Source organism: Pteropus alecto, unplaced genomic scaffold, assembly GCF_000325575.1.
Source record: "Pteropus alecto unplaced genomic scaffold, ASM32557v1 scaffold68, whole genome shotgun sequence".
Lineage (NCBI taxonomy): Eukaryota > Metazoa > Chordata > Mammalia > Chiroptera > Pteropodidae > Pteropus > Pteropus alecto.
Genome location: NW_006441386.1, coordinates 7,184,128 through 7,195,615, shown reverse-complemented (window position 1 = coordinate 7,195,615; position 11,488 = coordinate 7,184,128). Strand labels below are relative to the sequence as shown.

Sequence of the window (11,488 nt, the reverse complement as noted above, 5' to 3'; positions counted from 1 at the left end):
CTGTCTCTTTCTTATACTCTCTCTCTTTCTCTCTCTCTCTCTCTCTCTCTCTCTCTCTCTCTCTCTCTCTCTCTCTCTCTCTCTTTCTTTCTCTGTATGTGTGTGTCTAGATAGATAGATAGATAGATAGATAGATAGATAGATAGATAGATATTTGCTCGATGATTGAATTAACAAAATCTTTCACACCACAGTCAACACTACACTGGATGGTACAGCACGCTAGCCCTTCAGCCAGGAGCATTTGAACAGAACCACTGCTGCCTTCTAAGAAGTCTTGGCTCTGCTTACAGTCACCCACTAACAGGCAAGAACCCAAGCCAGACTTTTCAACTTTCATAGCAAAATGGCAGGACACTGCATATGAGATGTGCTAAGAACCTCAGGACCTCTACTATGGACTATCTGCCTCCTACCTCTGGCAAAAGGTCTCTCCCCATTCACTCTCCCAGATTCTCCTGCTTTATCCCTGCCTGATAAAATACATCACTCTGAGTCTATTCTCTTGCTCCCATCCCCCAAAGATCTGCCCTTACTATTATACCATTATACTATTATACTATTATACTAGAGCCTAAAGTTCTCAGCACTTACCCAAGCGGGTCCCAGGAAGGCTACCTGTGGGTCATGCTCTTCTGTTTAGAACATTCCCTCCACCCCGACCTAAGCTATCATCACCCTATCAGTCCTGTCTGCACACAAGTGCAGTCCCAGCACCTCGAAAAAGGGCCTCGTACACACGAGGTGCTCTACAAACGCTTGTGAGGCTGCTGCCTACTGCCTTATTCAATGAAGGCCCAGGGAAAACTGCTTCTTGGAATAAACTGATCTGCTTCCCTTTTTCCGTAATGTTTGCTATGCAAAACCCATCCTTTGTCTTGCCTTCTAGGAAGCTCTGAGCTGAGTTTTGTGCTCAATCACAATAACTTCCCTTGACTGTTTTTTGGCACAATTATCTGCCTCCCAGGGTCCTTCTCTCAATTACTACTTTTTTCCATGGTTTTGGTTTTGCTGAGAAGAGTGTGGGCCTTGAAATTCAACAAACTTAAAATTCAGTTGAGCCATGAAAGAACGTGGTCCTTGTAAGTCAAAAGACCATGGTTCAAAACCCAGATGTGCTACTTACACACCATGGGGCCCCCAGCACATGACTTATTCAGCCTCAGTCCCCTCGCCGACCATCCTCAGTGTTATGATCATCACATGAGACATAAAACACCCAGCACAGGACCTGACATACAACACTCAAAGGTTAAACTAGACCCCTTTTATTCATTAGATTTTTAAAAAATAAATAAATTTATTCATGTTTTGGTATCCAGGTAACTGATCCAGAAATATCTAGAAAGACAGAATGCTATGAAAAGTACCCAAATTCTTTCTCTTCTTCAAGTATAAAATAATTAATTATTAAATTAACTATTAAATAAACTATCAATTGTGGGAAGAACTTAAAACATTTAAAATGGATGGAAAACTGAAATCCTACATAAAGTTTACATGGCACCTTAGAATAATCTCGAAAAATACAGATCAGACCCAATACTGACAGTCAATATGCAGGAGAAAGCTTAGCAGTACCGTGGGAGAGAGAAGCCATAATCATTAATTCATCCATTTATTCCTCCATTCACCCAGTTAGTATTCATTGAGTGTCTACCTTACACCTGGCACTGTTGTACACATTGGCTTATACCTGTGGAAATGACGGGGAAGTTCCCAGTCCTCACTGAATTCACATTCTACTCTAACCATATTGCCATTAGAGAGAGAGAGATTTGGACTCCTTTTATTATAGCCACTGCTATATCCATTATGGAAGTAGAGAAGGGAAGAAGACAACAAAATAATAAGACAGTGAGAATAACTATAAATTCTTGAGCAAAGGAGGGATGATAAAAGCAGTGCTTTGAGATCAATCTAGAAATGGTACCATGGGCAGGTCTTGAGAGGAGGTGTAGAGAATCAGGGAGGAGGAATTATGAACTCAGGAGGCCAGTCAGGGGTCTAGTGCAACCAGGAAATGACAAGGGCTACAATAAGACCATGGCAGTGGAAAGAGACTCAAAAACTAAAACGTGACAGGACTGCATGGTGGCAAAAACCCAAAATGAAAAGAAGGAAAAGGGACAGATGTCATTTGTCCTTACAGCTTCAGAGACCAGGAAGATGGTGAGGTCACTAACAGGGGTATGGACCTTGCTGGTGGGTGTTTCAGGTAGGCAGGATGCATTTTTTTAATCTCTGTTGTCATGCTAAATGACCTTTTAGAGTTTACAGATCACATTAGGGGACTGCATCCAACATGTCCAGATAACACTGCCTGGTTTCTTAAATGATTGTAAAGGTTCTGAAACCCTTAACTGAAACCAACAAAAGCTATTCTTCACAAAAGCACAAATCTCTGATGTGATACCTAGAATGTGTCCCAATCTAAACCCCATCCCTGGAAGTCCTGGGCACAATTGGCTAATACATTCTCCTGTGTATTCAAGAACCGTCAACTCTGTTTGCAGTTTTGAAAACCAACCCAAGTGACCTGCAGATACAGAGTCAACATATGTGGGTTTAGAGGTGAGCAAGAGTCCATGTGCTCCTACCCAGCCTTCAAACCTTTTACAGACCCAGCCTACCCAACGCAATGATGAAACATACTGCAAGATCACGGTGTTCTTATACAAGCACAAAAGGAAGAGGGGACAGGGAAGACTGAGCTCGATAAAGGGGTGGGGCGGGCGGGACCACAGGAAAAGGCAATGAAGATAAAGCTAGGGAAGATAAAAAAATGACTAAATATAAGTCATAAATTTCACCTAGAATTACATAAGTCATACATCAGAGGGCACACCCCACAGAGTCCATCTTCCTCCGTTACTACAACCAAGGAGACAAAAGTCAACTTTTTCCATTTTATTTTCCTACCACGAGATGTCTCCTAAAGAACCCAGTTCTCTAAGAAACAGTTCTCAGTTCACGGCACCACAGTTTGGCCCATTATTATATTCTAGCTTAGCCTTTGAACCTGATTAATTTCTGGGAAGCATTTGTATATTCTCTCAGCTGTGTACAGACTCTGTGCAAAGGAAATTAGAATGCCTCACTCTCTAGCACTCCAAATAAAGGATAATTCTTTTATTTTCCCCCACATTGTCGCTTTTTTATAAGTTAAATAAATAAGCCCTCCACATCCAGAGGTTTCTGCACAAGCCACCCAAAAGAAGGATCAGGCCCCCTCAGGTGCTTTGTTCAAAACATACCCAAAACGTTAACCAAGTTGCCAACCAATATCAGGCATAATGGGATGATGAACTTGGCTCCAATGGACCCAAGCAACAGTAACTACCAGCCTGCAAAGAACCATGGACTCTTTGCCCATGAGACTCCTCTGCTACTTTCTTACACACACACACACACACACACACACACACACACACACACACCCCACCAGGTACACAACTAATATAAATACCTCGCTTGGGGAGGGGGTTGGGGAAAGAAAAATACTTTTAGGATGCAGAGCTCTAAAATGGTATGATACAGATTCAGCAGAGTGAGTTTCCCAAATAATGAATTCACCCAGAAAGAAAGACATTGGAGCAAGAAGAAAGTCTGAAAACCCAATATAAGAAAACACTTCTGTGCTAGTCACGTCACTGACCTATTTAAAAGCCTTCCCATCACTTAGCATGGTTCACGAGCTTCCTTCAGAGAAGTCCCAATTGCTCCAAGCCTCATGCAACCTACACCCTACACTTCCCAGAGGGGGATGCCTTGGTGGGCTGTTAATTTCTATCTACCCTCCAAGACCCAACTCAAATGTCACCTTCTCTGTGGAGTCTCATGTGACCCCCCCCCCCCACACACACAAAGGCAGCTTGTCCTGAGTGCTCCCCAGAAGTGCTCAGCACCAAGGATAAGTACCTCACATGCATTATCTCAAGAATGAACTCAACAGGTTCTAATTGTTTACTGTTATGTTTGTTCTCCCCAGAAAAGTTCTCAAGTGCCTGAACCAGGCCTTAAACACTGAAGCTTAGATCCAGAGGGTCAAATATGTTTTTTAAGTGTCATTCATTCATTCCACAGGGATAGAAACAATGCCAATAACAGGGAGCATTAACTGCAGAAAAATAAACACCTCCTGAGCAGTTCCAGGAGGCAGGTGGAGCAGGCCTTCATTCCCCACTTCATGGATGAAGAAAGTAAGGCCTGGCATAGACCCCCCTGTTTGTATAAGCTGCTAAGCTGCCTCTGACTTTGGAGCTTCTCCCCACCTGCCCAGTGGCTCTAAATTTCTATCAAATGCCAGATAACACAACTGTACAGGAAAACAAGTTTTATTCTGTAGCTTATATAAAAAAAAAAAAAAAAGCAATAATATTTTCTACCTCTATCAGATACTCATTTCATTTATGTTACTTACACTATAATGAAATGTATAGTGAAACATACAACACAGAGACATACTTACTTGTGCTTTGTGGTACTGGAAGTGAGGAAGAGCAATCATATTATTAAGTATTTATATGTATTAGGAAATTTCTCTTCTACCCAAACAAAGAAACAAACGAACTAATCCTCTCCAGTCAAAAATGAAATACAGCACAAAAAGAGGAGTGAGGGCTCTGGAAGAAGACGGCTGTGGGTGAGGCCTCAGCTTCACCTTCACAGCCTTGAGCAAGTGATTTCATCTCGGAGATCCCTCCCTAGCTGTGAAATGGGCAAGGAAACACCAGCCTTTTGGGGTCGTCAGAAGAACTTAAAAAATATGTATGTATGTATGAGTCTCTACACACACCCATATGCACACATAATACAAACTTAGTACAGAATCTGCATAAAATTTTCCTAATATAATAGCATCTCTGCCATTAGCAGTTAGTCTTCACAACTGGTCTTAGAATTATGAATTAAAACACAATGAGACTCTGTTGGTGGGAACATAACAAGGTACCGTTTTTGGAGGGGAGTTTGGCAATATCTATTAATATTTAAAGTCATACCATTTCTACAGTCAATCTATATCTCCCTCTCCTCTCTCTCTCCCCTATATTATTTTTCTCCACTAAAAAAAAGTCTCAGTGTAAGGCTATGAAGGACATTCACTATCTATATTGGATATTTTTTAACAGTCTTTATAATGAGCACTTAAATTATTTTTAAACAGAAAAGATACAGTTTTATAAGTCATTTCTCCATTTCATTTTTTCTGATTTTAATTTTTAAATGAATCTGACATAAAATAAAAAGTTAAATCCCAAATTATTTATCACCATTTGACAAATTATGTGTGTTGTTTGTCTCCCTCCACTAGATCAGATCCATGGGGAATTAGTCTGTTTCAGTCACTTCTATAGTACCAAAACAGTCAATATTTGTTCAATGAACACATTTAAAAGCTCATTAACATTGTTCCACCTCTTCAACTACAAGAATTCATTATGCAAAAATATTTTTCACAAGATATTAAAAATATTTAATTGCACAAGATAAAGAACAAGACTACTCAGGCAAAATTCATGATAGCAAAAAGATGCAAACCACATAATACTGGTTACTGAAATATTCCGTCATTTTAAAAAGAACAAGGTTTAAAAAAGAATGAGGCAGATCTCTACATAGTGATTTAAAAATGCATCATGTTAAGTAATTAAAAGCAAGTCTCAGAACAGTATGACTAGTTTCATCTTACTTTTGTGTTTAGTCAACAACTTATGTTATTTTAAGTTTAAAATTTAAATAATAAATGTCTTTATATATGGAAAAAATAATCTGGAGAATACATAATACACCACTGGTGGTGATTTTTTGTCTCAGAGTAAGGCTATGAGGGATGTTCATTATATTTCATATTTCTGTGATAGTTTTTAAAATAATGAGCACTTAATATTTTGTAAATAAAAAAAATACATTTTTATGAAAAATAATTCTCCATTTCACTTTTTTTCTGATTTTAAATCCCAAAGCACTAAACTGAGGCACATAGTGCTAGTGCCAGAGCTGAACTTAGGTTCCCTGACTCCCAATTCAGTGCTCTGCTCCTTCCTAAAGCACTAGGAAGTGGAAGATACTGCAGAGGAAGCTGGGCTCTTGTGAATCAGGAAAGGTCTACAACTGCAGAAGCTCCATCAGGAGAAAAAAGCTGCATAAGAGCTAAATTCTTATTAACTTGAAATGTTCCACGGGTTTAACAAATGAATGTTCTGGATTTACAGAACATTTTCAGAACAAGCAGTTCCAATTTTAAATAGTTGATCAAAGAGAACATGGACTTACCTAACTCAGATTCTGATTTTCAAGGGGTTAAGGGAAGATCAATCCAGTCACTAGCAGGTTCTAAAATTTCAGGTTCGTCAGGCAATTGACATCTGTAACTGATTACAAAATCATACCACCCAGGGATATTCACCTGCCTGACTGCAAGTCAATGCTGCTATTGCAGGTGCTGAAGTACATCCCTGGAGCTCTTTTTATCTCAAATCTACCTGTCCTTTTTTTCTAGTGATAGACATGAAGAATTTTGGAGAGTTAAGATCCCTCTGAAGTTTTCAGCATCACAACCCAACTAGAAGTTAATATTCCATTCTCTGAAATGCAGACTTGGTTTTTGGACACTTGAGACAAGGATTAAGCTTTCAGTTACCATATCAGAGATATGAAAATCATGAGAAGCTCAAGAACTGACCACTCTCTCAAAAGAAAATAAGAACTCCTTAGAGCTACACAAAGAAAAGTGATCCCTTCCAAGTTCTCTGCTTTACTGAGACTTTGGGGCTGTTTCCCTGATCAAGTCAACCCCACAACCACTCAAGGGAGATTTGTGTAGGCAGAACTTGTGAGTGGTTAATGAATCAATAGCTTCTCCTCAAACAACAGGAATTACAGCATTGTGCTGCGAGGACAATGGATACCAGTGGGTTAGTTTGCTCAGCTTAAAAAAGTGACAGTTCTCAATGTCACCCTTTCTCCGAGACCCTTTTGATCCTCAGAACCTCAACCCTGTGGAGTTAGCAAGGTGGGCTGTTTCACTATCTCTGTTACTGAGGAGGAAACAGAGGCTCCAGAAGTTAACGTCCTGCCAATGTGCCAAGACTCAGATCCAGGACCATCCACTCTAGCCCCGTCTCCCCTAGTATTAGCACCATTCTTTAGCGTGGCCAAGCTCGGAGGGGAAGGCTGCATTTTTGGGGTCTAAGAGAGGAAGCAGTCACATTCATTGAAATAGCTCCAAACTCCTCAGTATTGGTCACCAGCTTACAAAATGGTGAATGGTTACTCGCCTTCAATAAAAAACAAAAAGTCGAGGTCAAGTTCCCCAAAGCCCCCACCTCCACTCCACCTGCCGCCGCCTAGGAGACCTCGACCTCTTACCCAATTGCTCCCACGGCCTAAGAGTGTCACTGCTGTTGCCAAGGCACCTGCACGCGAGAGGCACTGCCCCTCAGGGATGCCGGGCCCTCGCACGCACGCAGAGCGATTCCGAGGAAAGGCCGGGCTGGCCGGCTGCCCTAAGCTCACTTGATGTTATAGGATCCAATTCGGTCCCATTCGCACTCACAGAGCTCCTCCTACGTGAATTACCCCCCAAACTGGCCGCCTCGAGGCTCATTGTACAGGGGGAAACTGAGGCTTGGAGGGGAAAAGTAGCTTAGTCCCAGCCCTCTGACGCCCGGACTCAACATTCGGCCCTCAAGCCTCCGCAGGAGGTCAGTTTGAGGGGAAAGGCCACCCCGGGAAGGGCCGATGTGAGAGCCGCGCTTTGCTTGAGAGCCGGGTGAGACACTTAGCGACCGGGCCAGAGAGCCTGCCCCAGCGCCAAAGGCCTGAGCGGCCGAAGCGACCAGAAGGCATTGGGCCCCGGAGCCCAGGCACCCCGAGCTCTGGCGCCCGAACCTCACTAACCCCGCGCCCGTGACCGCAGGAACTCACCACCGACGGTCCGACAGCAGTCCCAGCACTAGAGCAGAACGCAAGCCCACACCACTGAGGTGCTACCACCGCCCTCGGCGACCGCGGGGGTAGGGGCGTGGCCGCCGGCGTGCGCACGCTCCCGGAGCCAGGTCTCCCCCTTGAGAATCTGTGCTCTTGGTACGGCCCGGCAGGCCATGCCCCCTCCGCATCCTGGCTGTGCAGACGTCCTAATGGCCTGGCACGTGGTTCTCTGGCGGGCGTGACTCTACCGATGAGCTGTTTCTCCGGCCTTCCAGTGTGGTCCCACCCTCTCATAGGACCCGATGAGGTTATATCTGTGCGCCGGGCCGTCTGGCCTGCTGCCGACAGCCGCTCACATGTGCTCGCCGCTTTTTCTCCTCAACGGCCCCTCAGTTCCCTGACCTGAGGGTGCCTGCACAGTTGGTCCAGGGTCCCTTAGGTCTAACCCGGATTGACATGCTGGCTTGCTTGAGTTGGGGGATGGAAAGTGACCAGACAAAGGCGAGTACAGGACCCTGGGCGGGGGCAGGGGTGGGGGTGTGAAGCAGAGGGCGCCTAGGTTTGAAAAGTCTGGTCGCCTTGGTCTGGGGTAAGAATTCCCGCTCTGCCTCCAAGAACTGACATTTTGCAGCTTCTTTGATGTCTTGGGAATTAAGGAGGGAATGTAAGGAAAGTTACAGAGGTGTAAGAAAGCTAAGTGAGGACTGGATTATAGGATAACAGGAATATGTGCTTTCTTGAGGGTGGTCACACTTTAGGAGGGGGATCTGAAAGAGGGCATGTACGGTCAAAGGTATGTTAATCTAGATGCACAGGAACAATGGACAGAGCTTGCTCAAGGTAAAGATAAGCCTTTTACCAAAGAAATTATATGCCTGAGACGTGACTACTCACCATGAACTGCCCAGTTAGGAATTTATGATCAGCTAACTCTATGAGGTTACTTTCCATAGTACTTCTTTTTCATCCACATAGGGTTCTGAGGATTAGGTGATATAACTTGTGTTCCTGAAGGATTTAGCAGTAGTGCTCTAGAAATGTAAGTCATTGCCATTATTATTATTATAGCCTTCAAATTTCTTTTGGAACACTGGGCAACTTACTTTCTTCAGAGCCCATTCTCCTTTTTTTGAAAACAGGACCAACCAACCAACAACCAAATACTTTGAAAATAGTAAAATCCTACATAAAGAAGATTATTGCTGTGGCCCCAGTTTTAGGCTTCTTATATCCAGAAACCACTACCACCAACAGGTTTGATGAGTGCAGTAGCCCTCAGGATGGGGCACACCGTGTCCACCTAAGGGACTGAATATGTAACTCCTGCACCAGGTCCTCAAGAAAGCAGTGGGGAAATTCATGACTCAGATCTCTGATACTCCCTCCCACCTTTTCAACGCCTTGTTGAACACCCAAAATCCAGTCTCAGCTGGGTATCCCAGTGAAGCTTCAAACTTTGACTGCATCCTTACTCCCTGCTCTGTAAAGCCAGAACTCATAACATTGAGTTCTCTCTCTTTAATAATAGCATCCCCAAGGCAGGAAATAGGCATCTTTTGCTTTTTCCCATTGAACCAGTAACTGAGTCCTATGGATTCTATCTCCAGGATCCCCTTTTCACCTTTCCTGCTGCCCCTGCCCTAGTTCAGGTCCACCTGGGTTCACTGGATGATTTCAGCAATTCTGACTGTGCATGACACCTCCAGTTTCTTGTACACCCACTGCCTGGAAAACTTCCTCATGTACTACTGTGCTCACTGCCCTCCTTCCTGTCCCTTTACCCTTCCTCCTCAAAGCACACTCTAACTAGCCAGCTGGGAAAAAAAAAAAGTAGGTTGTATACACAATTTACACTTTCGCTAATATAAATTCCTGACAGATAAAAGATTTCAATGATTTTTAAAAAAGAAGAAAAATGAAAAGTCCAACTAGAAACCATAGGAGAATTTGCATTAATCTCTAAGAGGCTTTTCTGAGTTATGACACAAACCCCGGAAACCATAAATGAGAAGATTGAGAAATCTGCCTACGTAAAAATTGAAACTTGATTGTGACAAAAACCTACAGGCACAGTCAAGAAACAAATGACATACTAGGAAAAAATATTTGCAATTATTAATAGTAAAAGGGCTAGTCTTTCTAATAAAAAGCCCCTACTAATTAAGAAGAAAAGGCCTGATTAACATAAATGAGCAAAAGATATGAATCATTAGTTCACAGAAAAAGAAATCCAAATGGCTCTTAACCATGTGAAAAGTTTTTCCACTTGCACATAAAAGAAATGCAAATTAAAATTTGGCTCCAATACCATTTTTCACCTCTGATGATGACAAAAGTCTAAAAGTTTGATGACACACTGTCGGTGAAGCTATGTGGAAACAGATACTGACATTTATTGTTGCTACATCCATACATGAATATCATCCAGGTATAAAAAAGACAAATGAGAAATTTCATTGCTGATACAGAAGAATCTCGGAGATAAATCAATAAAAGAAAAATGCAAGGTGATGAACAGTAAGTGGGGAAAGTAGAGGAAGAATGTACCTACTGAATATAGATGTTTGGCTTATGTGCATGACCTCTCTGGAAAGAAAAAAACCGGTAACGTTGGTTGTTTGCAGAGGAGAATTGGGACCGGGGGAAGGGAGGCATCACTGTGTGCCCTTTGTATCTCTCATATTTTGTGCCTTATGAATGTTTTACCTATTCCAAGTCGAATTCATAAATACTTTTTTTAATACCCAAATAACTTTGTCATTGACCAAGTGACAAGGCTTCCAATAGCTAAATAATGACTAGACACTTCATTTTTTTTAAATCAAAATTATACATATGTGAAGTTACAGACAACCGTTTTCTGCCAGCTACCCTTCATTTCTCCTCGTTGTCACTGCCCAGAAAGAATCACTTCTTACTTTGTATGGTCCTTATTTCCATGCTGGTAAATATTTTTGTGGCTGGCTGTTGTCTTGTATTTTAGGTGTTACATTTTGAATCCTGCTGATGATGAGTTGGGTCATTAAAACCACAGCCTGCCTCCCCTGCCCACACATTTCAAGATAATTATTTATATACCTCCTTTACTTCCTCTGTTAATCATCTTTATAATTGAATAAGCCTGGGACCTTCATTTCTCTGTCCGTCCAGTGCTGGCAGTAGCTCATCGCGCTATACAATGAAGCTATCAGCCTACTTGCCCTTCCCTTTGTGCCCCCTACCTCTGCTCCGAACTTCAGTTGTATGAACCTGGACATTATTATTATTGAGCTTAATACATTACATTCTACATGTGTGTTCTTTGTTTTGTCTGTCACTTGGCCTAAAAGCTAAGTCAACAAGCAGCATCGGCATTGTTCTAATGGTCTCTTCCCGTGCAGCTGTTCCTGTGCAGCTGTGGTTCATTTTTTTTTTCTTTTCTGACACAATTTAAAGGAAACAGATCCTTGGTCTCTCCATAGATCTGATATATCAAGCTTTCTCAAGATACCTCCAGGGTTCTCAGACAGACCTCTGCCCCTATCCAGATTAGCTACTATCAAGGATGAAGGCTAAA

At 42.5% G+C, this 11,488-nt stretch overlaps 1 protein-coding gene across 2 annotated transcripts in view; it reads right to left on the bottom strand.

The window, feature by feature from the left end:
* LOC102894416 (NADPH--cytochrome P450 reductase) overlaps nucleotides 1–8,079 on the bottom strand; it is a 59,692-nt gene extending 51,613 nt beyond the window's left edge. The window contains exon 1 of one of the 2 annotated variants that reach the window (XM_006918564.3): nucleotides 7,930–8,079. The gene's annotated coding sequence lies outside the window, so the exon portion shown is untranslated. The remainder of the gene's footprint in view (nucleotides 1–7,929) is intronic. The other variant, XM_025051565.1, reaches the window with a different exon arrangement.
* Between the last annotated feature and the right edge of the window lie 3,409 nt (nucleotides 8,080–11,488).